The sequence below is a fragment of the Lactuca saligna genome, chromosome 9 (genome assembly GCF_052625555.1).
Source record: "Lactuca saligna cultivar CGN05327 chromosome 9, ASM5262555v1, whole genome shotgun sequence".
Taxonomy (NCBI): Eukaryota; Viridiplantae; Streptophyta; class Magnoliopsida; order Asterales; family Asteraceae; genus Lactuca; species Lactuca saligna.
In genome coordinates, this window is record NC_136425.1 from 159,391,326 (window position 1) to 159,405,813 (window position 14,488).

Below are 14,488 nucleotides of genomic sequence, written 5' to 3' on the forward strand. Positions count from 1 at the left end.
GGCTCGGTAGCGGCACATCATGCACACACGCTTTGTATTCCGCACTATGAGATCTTTCTGGGGATTTGTACTCTGACATTGTTATGTTTTTATAAACTGGTTTCCAAACATGCTCATCTTTTATGAAACGATATGATCGGTGAATGTTTTATTTCTAATGTTTTGCTAAGTATGTGTTTTAAAAATGAAATTTTCGGCTCATATTTTTGGGATGTTACAAGTTGGTATCAGAGCCCTAGTTTGAGGGATTCGGACACACCTTCGGGGGTGTTTGGACTCAAATCGAGGGATTAAAAGATTTTCGAAAGAGGAAAATGTTTTCTAAAAGGTTTAAGTAAAGGGTTTTAAGAAAGAATAATGTGTGTGATGTGCGCAACTGGCCAAGCTCAAATAAGTATTCCCCAATATACCCATACAAGTTTATTTATGTTTATCAGTTTCTGTAGAACAGCATGCTAGAATAAGATGAAGGATCTAGGAGTGATGCCTTATGTGCCTGCTTTATGTGCTTCAGTGTATGAAAGAGCTGCATGCTAGAGCTGAGTAGACAGCAATAGGGTAGCCTGTTTAGGTTATTCCTGATAGTACGAGTTTAGCATTGTATGCTAGTTCAGTTCTCTCTTCGAGGATAGAGTTGCTTGAGATTGTTTTTCTTACGTCCAAATGTTGTTTGCTTTGTGCTATGTGGGCCTTGAAGTGATGGGAGTTAACTGTTAGGTGAATACGTTTAAGTCACACGTGATCAGGGTTGAATAATCTCAGAGTGTTGGATTTGACTCTATTGCGTAGCTCTTGTTTGAGACTTAATCGTTGTAGAGATGAGTCCCTTACTCGAAGGATTATCCGAGCCTCAGCGCATGTGATTGTATTCAAGTAATAGTTAATTGGCATCACCAAGAGGCCTTCAGCAGCTGAGGGCTGGGTTGGGTGGAGTTAGAGGTTTCCTAGGGTAAGCCTAGGATGATGAGTAACAGTGATCAGAAGTAGGGGAAAGGACCTGGTCGAGTCGAAGCAGTCTTTGGGGAAGGTACGGATAGATGTGGAAGGTAGTATGGGGCCGTACTATTGAAAGCAGAGGATCCGTACCCGAACCGAGGAAGGATAAGATAAGACTAGGGAACTAGTAGTGGGTGGGATCCCTCCAGGGGTATCGGTATCGCTAACAGTTGTTGTTTCTTTGTATTTCAGAATTGTGGTACTACGCCCGAGACCAGCAGTTGGCAGTTCAGGAGAGGGATCAGGTTCGGGATCAGGTTCCAAGCCAGTAGATGAGAGGCTACGCGAGTTCATCGTGTCAGAGATCACCAGAGGTATCCTTGAGTCGACCCCCATTATCTTCGGGTCGATCAAGGAAGGGATCATCGAGTTGATGGAGGATCGCCTCGCGGCGTTCAGGAGCGACATGGCATCTGGCCAGTCGGGATCTCGCACGCTGTCCTTTAAGGACTTCAGGGGCAGCGGTGCGCCGGATTTCCACGGGGTGAAGGACCCCATTGTTGCCAGGCGGTGGATTGCAGGCATCGAGTCTGCACAGTTGACTAGCTTCTGCCCTGAGGGGTCGAAGGTGATGTATGCAGCAGGGTGTTTACGAGACCGAGCTCGAGATTGGTAGGAGTCAGTGGGTGATTCTTTGGGAGCCTCATCTATTGAGGCTATGACCTGGTCGGACTTTGTGACCAGGTTTAGGGCAGAGTTTGCACCGACTGTCGAGCTTCAGCAGCTGGCCAGGGAGTTTTTGGATATGAGGCAGACGACTGAGACTGTGGCGGAAATCACCGCCAAATTTCAGGAGAGGGCTTTGTTGGTGCCCTAGTATACAGGTGACGAGTATATGAGGAGGACCCGTTATCATGATATGCTTCGGGCTGACATCCGAGAGCATGTTAGTTTTTCAGCTTGCCCCACCTTGGACTCCATGATTGCCAGGGCAAGGGAGAGGGAGATAGATTTGGAGCACATCCGGAAACGGAGAGCGGAGGAGGGGCAGCCAGGAGGGGCTTCAGGGAAGAAGCCCAAGGGATCAGATGCGGGGCCAAAAGGCCAATAGGGACGGGGCCGCTGCAGGAAATGCGGCAAGACGCACGAGGAGGCGTGCAGGTTGGGATCATCAGGCTGCTACAAGTGCGGCAAGTTTGGGCACTTTAGTAGGGATTGCACTGCTCCGGCAGCAGTTATTCAGACATCGGAGTTGCTGTGTTTCTACTGCAACCAGAGGGGCCACAAGAAGGCTAATTGCCCCCAGTTGACAGGTTTAGCGCCGGTTAAGGCACCAGCTCCAGCGACCCTGCGGATCACTGATGGCCGACAGGGCAAGACAGAGGCTCCAGTGATGAGGAGCCGAGCATTCCAGCTGACCACCGAGGAGGCACGCGCAGCACCCGATGTGGTGACGGGTATGATTCTTTTCTATCTCGTTTATTTATATGATGTTATGATATTGATATGTGCCCGGTATATGTATATGTGTTAGGATCGTTCCATGTGAACGGTATCCCAGTCCAGGTGTTGTTCGACTCGGGTGCATCCCGATCGTTTGTGTCCCTTGCGCTTAGCAAGAAGTTTCCTGAGTCTTCGGGCATGCTGGATTGTCCTTTGGAAGTAGAGATTGCTGATGATCGATCGGTGCGAGCATCGATGGTATTTCGGGACTGCGTATTGAGTTTGTTCGAGGAGCGCTACTTGGTGGATTTGGTTCCCATTCTGTTGCTTAGGAACAAGGTGATCATAGGCATGGACTGGTTGATCCCTAATGGGGCGGTGATAGATTGCGCGCAGCAGCTAGTGCGAGTCAGGACTCCAGGTGGGGGAGAGTTAGTGATTCATGGTGAGAGGCCACAACGCAGACCCGCTGTATGTTCAGCAGCGAGGGCTAGACGTTACCTTCAGCAGGGATGCGCAGGATATGTTGCGTACGTGATGGATACCCGGGAGGCGGGTAATGCGACCGTGAGCGAGGTTCCGGTGGTGCGAGATTTCGCAGATGTTTTCCCAGAGGAGCTTCCTGGGATACCTCCTGAGCGACAGGTGGAGTTCAGGATTGACCTCATTCCTGGTGCGGCCCTGATAGCCAAGGCACCATATCGGCTGGCTCCTCCCGAGATGCAGGAGTTGTCTGCGCAGCTGCAGGAGTTGCTAGACAAGGGATTCATTAGACCGAGCAGTTCACCCTGGGGAGCCCCGATTCTATTTGTGAAGAAGAAGGACGGGTCGCACCGGATGTGTATAGACTATCGGGAGTTGAATAAGGTAACGGTGAAGAACCGTTACCCACTCCCGAGGATTGATGATCTCTTTGATCAGCTTCAGGGAGCATCTTGGTTCTCCAAGATTGATTTGCGTTCGGGTTATCATCAGATGAGGGTCAGGGAGGAGGATACGCAGAAGACCGCGTTTCGTACGCGTTATGGCCACTATGAGTTCGTGGTGATGCCGTTTGGGTTCACCAATGCTCCTGCCGTGTTCATGGACCTCATGAACCGCGTATGCAGACCGATGTTGGATCGATCTGTGATAGTCTTTATCGATGACATCTTGGTTTATTCTAAGACGCAGGAGGAGCATGAGGAGCATCTGAGAGAGGTTTTGGAGACCCTGAGGAGGGAGAGCTTGTATGCCAAGTTCTCCAAGTGTGAGTTTTGGTTGCGCGAGGTGCAATTTCTCGGACACCTTGTCAACCAGAACGGGATTTTGGTCGATTCGGCCAAGGTCGAGGCCGTGATGAGATGGGAGGTTCCGAAGTCTCCATCTGAGATTTGGAGTTTCCTAGGATTGGCGGGCTATTATCGGAGGTTCATTCAGGATTTCTCCAAGATAGTTGTACCCCTGACACGGCTGACGAAGAAAGTCGTGGTCTTTCGGTGGGGACCCGAGCAGCAGGCAGCATTTGAGACACTGAGACAGAGATTGTGCGAGGCGCCCATCTTAGCCCTGCCAGAGGGCGTAGAGGATTTTGTGGTTTATTGTGACACGTCTATTTCAGGGTTGGGTGCGGTATTGATGCAGAGAGAGCATGTCATTGCCTACGCTTCAAGGCAGCTCAAGCCTCACAAGGCGAACTACCCGACACATGATTTGGAGTTGGGGGCAGTGGTTTTCGCCCTCAAGATTTGACGGCATTACCTCTACGGGGTTCGGTGTACCATTTACACGGACCACAAGAGTCTGAGGTACCTCATGGATCAGCCGAATCTGAACATGAGGCAGCATCGGTGGTTAGACGTGGTGAAGGATTATGATTGTGAGATACTTTACCACCCGGGAAAGGCCAACGTGGTGGCCGATACGCTTAGCCGCAAGGCGGCGCCGATCAGGGATATTTGCATGAGGATGACTGTGGTGACTCCCCTGTTGGAGCAGATTCGGGAGGCTCAACAGGAGGCTATCAAGGAGGAACATTGGAAGAGCGAACGTGTGGTGGGTTAGGTTTCCTCCTTCGATTATGATAGTCGAGGACTATTGACACTACACCGCAGGGTGTGGGTGCCGTATCACGGAGGCGTGCGCCAGATCTTGATGGAGGAGGTGCACAAGTCCCGATTCTCTATTCATCCCGAGGCGACGAAGATGTATAGGGATCTTCGTTTAGATTATTGGTGGCCCTGCATGAAGTGGGATGTGGCATGGTACGTCGAGCGGTGCTTGACCTGCAGAAAGGTCAAGGTCGAACATCAGAGACCGCATGGGAAGATGCAGCCGTTGGACATCCCGTTGTGGAAATGGGAAGACATCACGATGGATTTTATCACAAAGCTTCCCAGGACTGCGCACGGAGTAGATTCGATTTGGGTCATCGTGGATTGATTGACCAAGAGCGCCCATTTTATTCCGATCCAGGAGAGCATCTCGGCCGAGAAGTTGGCCGATATCTACATCAGGGAGATAGTAGCGCGGCATGGGGTGCCAGTGTCAGTGATATCAAACCGAGATGTGCGATGCACTTCCAGATTTTGGAAGAAGTTTCATGACGAGTTGGGCACTCGTTTGCATTTTAGCACCACCTTTCACTCGCAGACGGATGGTCAGAGCGAGCGGACTATCCAAACTTTGGAGGATATGTTGCGGGCATGCGTGTTAGATTTCGGTGGTAGCTGGGATACCTACCTTCCCTTGGCTGAGTTCTCATACAACAACAGCTACCACGCGAGTATTGACTGTCCCCCATTCGAGAAGTTGTACGGACGGAGGTGCAGGACCCCGATATGATGGGGTGAAGTTGGCTAGAGGGTCATGGGGAGCATCGAGGTGGTGCTCGAGACGACCGAGAGGATCCAGCAGGTTCGGAGCAAGCTTTAGACTGCTCAGAGTCGGCAGAAAAGTTACGCCGACAAGCGTCGATCCGACTTGGAGTTCCAAGTCGGGGGTATGGTTCTCCTGAAGGTGTCGCCTTGGAAAGGCATCATTCGATTCAGGAAGCGGGGCAAATTGGGCCTGAGGTTTATCGGACCGTTCAGGGTTGTAGCCCGAGTGGGCAAGGTGGCGTATAGACTGGATCTGCCGGACGAGCTTAGCCAGATCCTCAGTACTTTCCATGTCTCTCAGCTGCAGAAGTGCTTAGTGGATGATTCAGCAGTAGTACCGTTGGAGGATATTCAGGTGGACGACAACCTGAATTACATTGAGTGCCCAGTTGCAATCCTCGACAGGAAGTCGAAGGATTTGAGAAACAAAAGAGTGGAGTTAGTGAAGTTGCAATGGCAGCACCGCAAGGGTTTGGAGTGGACTTGGGAGCCGGTGGATGAAATGATGGAGCATTACCCCGATCTATTCCAGGATCGAGCAGCAGACTTCGAGGATGAAGTCTAAAATAAGTGGGGGAGATTTGTAGCACCTGGTTCCTGGTATGTAAATCTTGATTGAGTATTTTTCCTTTTTAAGCCTTGGACTCGGTGAGTCATAGGTCCGACTCGCCGAGTAGGGACGGGACCCGAGACACGTTTAAGTTGGCGACTCGGCGAGTCCATATCCTGGACTCGGCGAGTCACCGCTGTTGGATGAAACCCTAAGTTTCAGGGGTTTGCACCCTATTTAATCCCCCTTTCCGCCCCCAAGCCAGCCCCCATTCACCCTAAGAGCCATATACCTCCTTTTAAGCTTTTTTTGTGGATTTGAAGCCATTTGGTGTGTCCTCTTGGAGATTGGAGTGTGTAGGGAAGGAGATCAAGAAGAAGAAGAGGAGGTCAAGCACTTGGGAGCAATTTCTGAGTGATATCTAAGGTATGGCTCGTTTTCCCCCTTGTCTCCATGCTTATGGCCCCATTAAAGTCCACCATGGCTCATTTCCAAGCTTGTATGTGCATAATATTTCGAAATCAGTTGATTGGTCCCTAGATCCAAGCATAGTTGAGCTCCAGGAGCTCAGATCCACTACCTTTATGAGCCCATATTGCATATAAACCTTAGATCTACTCTTTTGGTGCATTTTGAACCCTAAAAACCCCCCATCAATGGATATCTACACATAAAGTTGGAAACTTTACGTGTTATTCATGCTCTAGGAGCCCAGATCTACGAATGACATGGATTGGATTCGAGCAAAATCGCATTTTTAGCTCTTGAATGGAGCGGACTCGGCGAGTCGCTCATCTGACTCGGCGAGTCCAGTCGCGAGTCTCCGGGTTTGTCCCCTTTTTGTTATGTCGAGTCGCGTGGTGAATCCAGGAGGGACTCAGTGAGTTGGAAGCCAAAAGTCACCCATAGTGGAACTCGGCGAGTCGATGCCCAGACTCGGCGAGTTCAAGGCAATCTCCTTAAATCAAGATCAGACTCGGCAAGTTGTTCATACAACTCGGCGAGTCATAGTATAACTTGTTCATCGGATGAAGATGAACTCGGCGAGTTGTTCATACAACTCGGCGAGTGGGATGAAGGACTTGAACATCAGTTTAGAAGGAGAACTCGTCGAGTAGACGCCTAACTCGACGAGTAGAAACAGAATTCAGGTCATTCGGCGAGTCGGGTCAACTGGAAGTTGACTCTGACTTTGACTTAGGGCATGATTAGGGGTAAAATGGTCATTTTACCCAAAGGTCAGTTAGCAGTTTTTGACTAAGTGTTTGGTGGGAATACAGCCGAAGGATTTCCGGAACAGCAGCAGCAACAGTCAGACTATTCCCACGAAGATCATCAGCTACTCTGAGGTGAGTTACCTTCCAGCAACGGTGGGTTTAAGGCCATAATGCCGGCCCACCAGTAGGAGTTGTATGATTAGTTGATTGTCTCTGTGATATTCATCTAGGGTTGCTACTACCTGTGATATGTTTATGTGTTTGTATGATATGATGCTATGTGCTATTCATAGTAAGGGAGATAGTCCCCAGGTTACCAGTCAATAGGGCCGAAGGGGCAGTCATGCCCAGCCATGCTAGATAGACTATGTGATATATGTGCTATGTGGTAGTAGTAGGGGTGAAATAGTCCCCGGTACCCGGTCGAGAGGACCGAAGGGGGGCCAGCACCCAGATATGCTAGGCGGTATCCGGTCGAGAGGACCGAAGGGGAGGCCAGCACCCAGATATGCTAGGTAGTATCCGGTCGAGAGGACCGAAGAGGTAGGTCGGGCACCCAGATATGCCTGACAGTTTATGTGATTGTATGGTTTGTGGTACAATGGGGGAACTCACTAAGCTTTGTGCTTACAGTTTACAGTTTTGGTTTCAGGTACCTCTTCATCGAAGGGGAAGGAGCCGGCTCGGTAGCGGCACATCATGCACACACGCTTTGTATTCCGCACTATGAGATCTTCCTGGGGATTTGTACTCTGACATTGTTATGTTTTTATAAACTGGTTTCCAAACATGCTCATCTTTTATGAAACGATATGATCGGTGAATGTTTTATTTCTAATGTTTTGCTAAGTATGTGTTTTAAAAATGAAATTTTCGGCTCATATTTTTGGGATGTTACAAAATTCACATAATATTCTCTCAAAATTTTGATTTTGTCCAAAAAGACTTGTGTAAATTATGATTTTTGAGGTTGTTTTTTATTTATAATATCTATGATAACCAAGTTTGTTTGTGATTACTATTTATACATTCACATAGTTGTTTATACGTTTTGATTTCTTTGATAACCAATTTTGTTTCTCATTTTTATGCATATATTCACACACACACACACATACACACACACACACACACATATATATATATATATATATATATATATATATATATATATATATATATGTTCAAATGAGAACACAAAAAAAGTTGAGAACGCGAGAACAAAGTAATTCATTTGCGATTCCATGTATTCATTTGTGGAGAAATAATAAATTTTTACGCCTTTAATTTCAATTGAAGAGAAAAAGCATATTCATTTTGATTGTGCGTAAAAAGTTATCATTTCTCCACAAATGAATACATGGAATCACAAATGAATATACTTGTTCTCGCGTTCTCAACCTTTTAGGTGTTCTCATTAGATCCTTTCCCTCTCTCTCTCTCTCTTTCTCTCTCTCTCTCTCTCTCTCTCTCTATATATATATATATATATATATATTGTTGGGTTGGGTTATGATGGATTTAAAGGCCACAAAGCTACACAACGGACGAAAGAAGACAATAACCTCATAAGACAAAATGGATCTATGTTCAACTAGATCTGTTGAAACTTATGTAATCAAAAAATCAAGAGAAACGTACCCTTGGAGTCCCTTGTAATCATCTTTGATCTTGATGAAAAGAGAGTACAAAGTGTTCCATCTAATGCACTTGGCATACTCATAACTTAAATTTATGATACAACCCTTAGATAAGTGATCAAATATTCATTTCATCTTGATGATATCTATATGAATGTGAGACATGGAGATATGTCAATCTCAAACATTGAAGATTATGTTTCCAGATAATGACTTGTGTCAACTAAAACAAACTACACAGTTGATCCTATCAATTTAGTGTGAGTACGGCCATGCATTTTGATGTCAACACCAAATCATCGAAGGGGCCAAAGATATCAACTTCTCCTATTAAGGCAAACAGAGCAAATAGTTGACTACATAGGTTCCGCCTATTCTTCAAATCATATTTGGTCAATCCGTGTATGGCTGCCAATTACTAACAACATCGGGGAGAAACCAATGCACAATAGATTATAGGATAAAAACCTCATTCGTCTGTATTTGATGAGTATATGATATATTATTTAGAATGGAAATTACATCACATGTGATATCCTCTGATTTTCAGAACCAGTTAAAACTCTTTCTTTACGCTTTCAATTTCATTTTGACATTGTTGTATTTGAAACATTTTGAGTAGAACTGATTGTATCAATTTAATAAAACCCTAAGGATGTCATAATCAATACAGATACATAAGTTATAGCATAAAGACCTAACGATCCTGAACTCTATTGCAAGTTGTATCTTAATCACTCAACATCCTAATCAAGTTCCAGTAACTTAATCTTGATACTTATGATGCATACAAACTGAGAGGGTCATGTTTGTGGAAACCTGGTGAGATACATAAGGATTTCAATCTCATAATATTATGTTGATAATATTACTTAATTATTAGACCTGCAAAACCAATTGTTACCAAACAGTATTTATATAGCTCAAACTTATATATATATATATATATATATATATATATATATATATATATATATATATATATATATATATATATATATATTACCTTATAAAGCATATTTAGTCAAATGCTGACTTTTAAGTCGTAAAAATGATAATGCAACATGTATAATAACTTTATGCATTAAATGTCATGAATCTTATTTTGGTCAACAATTAAAAAGTCAAGACGCTGTCAGGTGAGCCCGCTTTCGCTCAAGTTGTAAAAGCTTCGGTCTCCATTATAGGGAAGTGTTTGTCCCTGCTCGTGGCTCCACCTTCTTATGTTCACTGCCCACAGAGGCATCGGGCCTTGAAATGCTGGTCGAGGGTTAGGGTTTTGAACAACTAGAGGAGGGTGATATACCTCGGGCTCCGAGTCAGATTCTTCTTGAACTTCCATCTCGACCTCTTCATCAAAACTCTCCTTGGGATCTTCCTCCACTGAGGCTATCGGGTTATCTTCTTCATCTTCAGCATCGAGCCATCTAACGTTTCCTTGGTTAGGGAAGTAGGGTCACCCGGCGGATGAAATACACCCATGTTATCTAAGCGATAATAGGGGTGTAAGAAACATATAATAGAAGTAATAGTAAAGATGGTTATAAGATGATCCTTACTAGTTACTTCTATACTTACGTAGTGCATACCAGCTATATATAACTGAAGATAGGATAGACCTTCGAATAAGTGATCCAACTCTAGGACCACAACCAAACAAGGAACATGAAGTAAAGCGAAGATCACACATTCTAAGTCTATAACATATTGGTCATATATAACCTAAGCATATCCACTTAGTAACTATAGACCTACTAGTAAGGGTCGTTTTTAGTTTTCACATAAGTAATTATAGTACCACAAAATACTCCTATAGTATTTTAAGTTTATGTTATGCTCTAGTGTTTCTTTGGAGTAGAGTTGGTAAGTTTTTAGACTTGTTGCAACACCACAACTATTCTTAGCCATATGCTAATCACCTCTTGGATAGATATAGTTGATCATGCTATATCAATCCCGGACCTGATCATATATCTCTAAGATTACTTGTGCTGTTCAAAAATCGTAATACTTTTGTTATGTTCTAGTATGACACTAATCCTAGTATGAATGCATGTATGTATACTTTAGTAAATTGTTTTATTAATTAAAAAGTATACTCTTGGTCAGAGTGTTTTAATCCCATTGTGTTTATAGTTGTATATATTTTATGGTTCGATATACTTAGTTCACTATAAACAATTATCTGATACCAATCTGTCACACCCCCAAACCGAGATGGCGCAAACATTCGGGGGTGGAGGACATCATGTACAGTATCATAACAATGTAAAATAGTAAAACAAACAACAACATCTATTGCATTAATAAAATATTTAATACACATGAGTTCTTTGTAAAGCAGTATGACAACAAAAATGTATAACAAAATATAAAAAATGAGTCTAAACATGCTCTGTCTTCTCAAAAACCTACTCGCGTACCTATCTACTGATTTCCTGAAAATACAAGTTATTTTGAAAGAAAGTATCAACATTTAAGTTGGTGAGTGCATAAGTATTTTAGTATCAAATTTTTGTTCTTGTTTCATGAAATTTTTGCGTTTGCTTAGTAAAAACGTTTGTATCTTTCCCATAAAATCTTATATTTCCTGCCCTTAAATGAAAAAGTAGTCTTCTACCAAGACCCAACTGTTTGTATGACCTGTTTTCTTTGAAAGTAGAGTAAAATGTATGTTTGTACTTGAAATGGTATAAATGTATTTTTTTCCATATTTGTAAAAATATATTTACTCAAAAATAATATGCATTTCTCATGTGAGAATATCACTGTATGAATGTAATGGAAAATGAAGACTCACAATAGTAATTGTATAAAAGACACTACTGATGTAATTTCTACCTTGAAAACTAATTACTTAATTAAGGTTAAATGTGATTTGGTTGTAACCATGCTCGATAGGCTAGCATATAACACGACGTTCTTCAAACGTCGAAAATGATATGACATTTGTCACCCGTAGACCTGCAGGTCCCACTATAGCTAGCAACGAGGTGCGGGATGGTCAATCTCATATAGATCTATACACAAACTCATGCTCTCCCTCCAGTAGACTATGGTTACAAAACGTGACATAGCAAGTGTATTGCTACATCCTGAAGTAGTGGCTCACATTTTAGTTATGTTGTTCTTGTTATAGTATGTAAGTCCCTACTTGTTCTTGTAAATGAGTTGTATGCTTTGTAATGAATAGTAATAGTATGTATGTACTAACACATATATTGTTTCTCTGTTCTAGTAATAGTAAGTAGTGATTCCTCAAAACTATACCTATTATAGTTTACTAATATGTTTGTTTTAACTGTTACTGATTTATAGAAAAGACTCAATTGTTCAACAAGAGCAACTGAGTTAAGTATGTTCCTTAAAAATATGATTTAATATTCATGTATGTATTAAATAAGTATAACTATAATTTAACCGACAGTCGGACTAGTGATCCTACCCTAAGCCCACAACCAAACAAGGAACATGAGTCAAGGTGTTTAGCAATAGTCCTAAGTCCGTTAAAGCATAATTATACGCAAATATATAAACGAACATGATTTTGATAATAAACAGCGGTCTAAAAATAGTTTAAAAAGGGTTTTTGAAATGATTTTAACAACAATTATAAGCATAAGAAATCTTTTGTTAGTTTGTTTTCACATGAACGTGATTAACGCAAATATATTGTCTTCTAAATGTATTCTTCCCCTAAAAGCATTCAAAAACATTTAAAACTGTAATTTGTAGGGGTATGAACTCACCTTTCGTGGGTGATTCTATTGAATGTTCGACATAGGATGAAAAGTTTCCCCAAGTTAGATCCTGAGACAAAACAAGTCCTAAAATGCATTTTACATAGCATATATATATACACAATTAGTGAATATAACCTCTAAGGTGCAAAAGAAACAACCTATGATGTAAGGAACACTTACAAAATAAGTGCTAGAACTGAAATCAAGCAACTGCTTGGAGTTCACGACCAAGCTTCGATGAGTTCACGGTCGTACATAGTTCACGGACCTTGAAGATTTAAAGTGTTCATGGCCAAAAACTAAGAAATGAAGAAAACTTGATTGGTGAAAGGATGAACTTTCGATGATCCACAACAAGATCAGAAGGTGAATTAAGGATCCTCGGATGATAGATGAGAAAAAAAGGGTTTACCGTTGAAGCTCTTGGGAGAGAATTGAAGTGTTTACGGTCAGAAGAGTAGAAGTGATGATAAAAATTAGTCAAACTCATATATATAGGGGTGAGTTCACGACCGCGGAGGGTTTGCGGTCCGAGGGTGGTTTACGGGCGAAGGCTCGTTTGCGGCCCATGCAAAGGTTCTCGGTCCTAAATGCATTCCCTCTGAAACACACAACACCTAAGAATGCTAGTTTATACACTTATAAATTTATTACCCTAAATATAATAAGATAATAAAAAGAAATAAGTTTGACCTTTGATTGATATGTTTGATTTTAGTTGACCAAGTTTGACTTTTACAAGATAGAAATTACGGGTTGTCACACACAATCTCTATCTCTCATTGTATTTCGAGTCGAATATCTTCTTTGCATGTTTTTGTGATCCTAACTACATGATTTTAGGATATAATTTTTCATCCTTAAAGGTAATATTTTGAAAGAACCCATGTTTGATTTGTGTAAATTGGTGGTGATAACTACTTTCTTTTCATCTTTTTCATTTTTGTTTGTTTGTGATCTTACATATAACTATTAGTCCAACACCCACATTGATTATTTGATTATGACAACAAGGAAAATGAATATAAAGTGTTTGTTTAAATGATTTAGAGATAACATAACAGGAAGTGAATATTAGCACTGCAAAATATATATATATATATATATATATATATATATATATATATATATATATATATATATATATATATATATATATATATATATATATATACTTTGTATACAAAAATCAGTCCGTGATTGCTTTTATACATCTTATTTTATGAGGTGGCTAATAGTTTTTAACTGTATCTTTTACTTTTTATTGTTCATATTAGTTCGAAGATGAGAAATATGAAAATGTTGAGCTTTTTTAAACTACTCACACCTTAGACAATAGGGGAATTTTTGTATAAAGTACTTTCAAGGTGATATTTTTACTTCTTTCTTTTATTGAGCTATAAAAAATGAATTTCTAATGTTCAATTTATGAATGGAACTGAGTTATGAGTTTGTTTCTTAATATTCAATACACCAAAGATGATATTGGTTAAGTGATTGTTTCAAATTATGAAGGTTTTTGTATTTAAACTCATCATCAAGGTTTGGTTCACCAGACCTAAAACAATCAGTGACAATGTTATTGGTTTGAATATATTTGGCTAAATTTTTAATTCTTAATCAATTGAATCCACAATGGCTAGATTTTTTACTTGCCTCTCATTTTCTAATGTGAACTATTAAGTTTTATTTTATGGTTTGTTAAGTCACAGCCTCTATTTCAAGAACTACACTGTGTGTGGACCTGTGGATGTATTGATTGGTTAGTAGGTTATTTGGTGACTAACAAATAACAACAATTCACTTTGCTCACTTCTATGTTAAAACATCCTACTTTTTTTTTACTAAAAATATACATGCATTGGCAAAGAGATATAAAGCTATTGATAGCAATCATTGGTTGAAAGAGATATTTTACATCTTCCGGTTATAATATGAAGTGACACAAGTAGTTTCAACAACTTTTTCATATCTTGTAGTTATTTTTTATTTTTTATTTTTTTATCTTTGGGTCTCCAACAGGAATCATACCCCCTTAAAAAGTCGATTTTCACCTTTACTCTTAAAACACTCTTGAATAAACCATCCGTAAATATCCCCT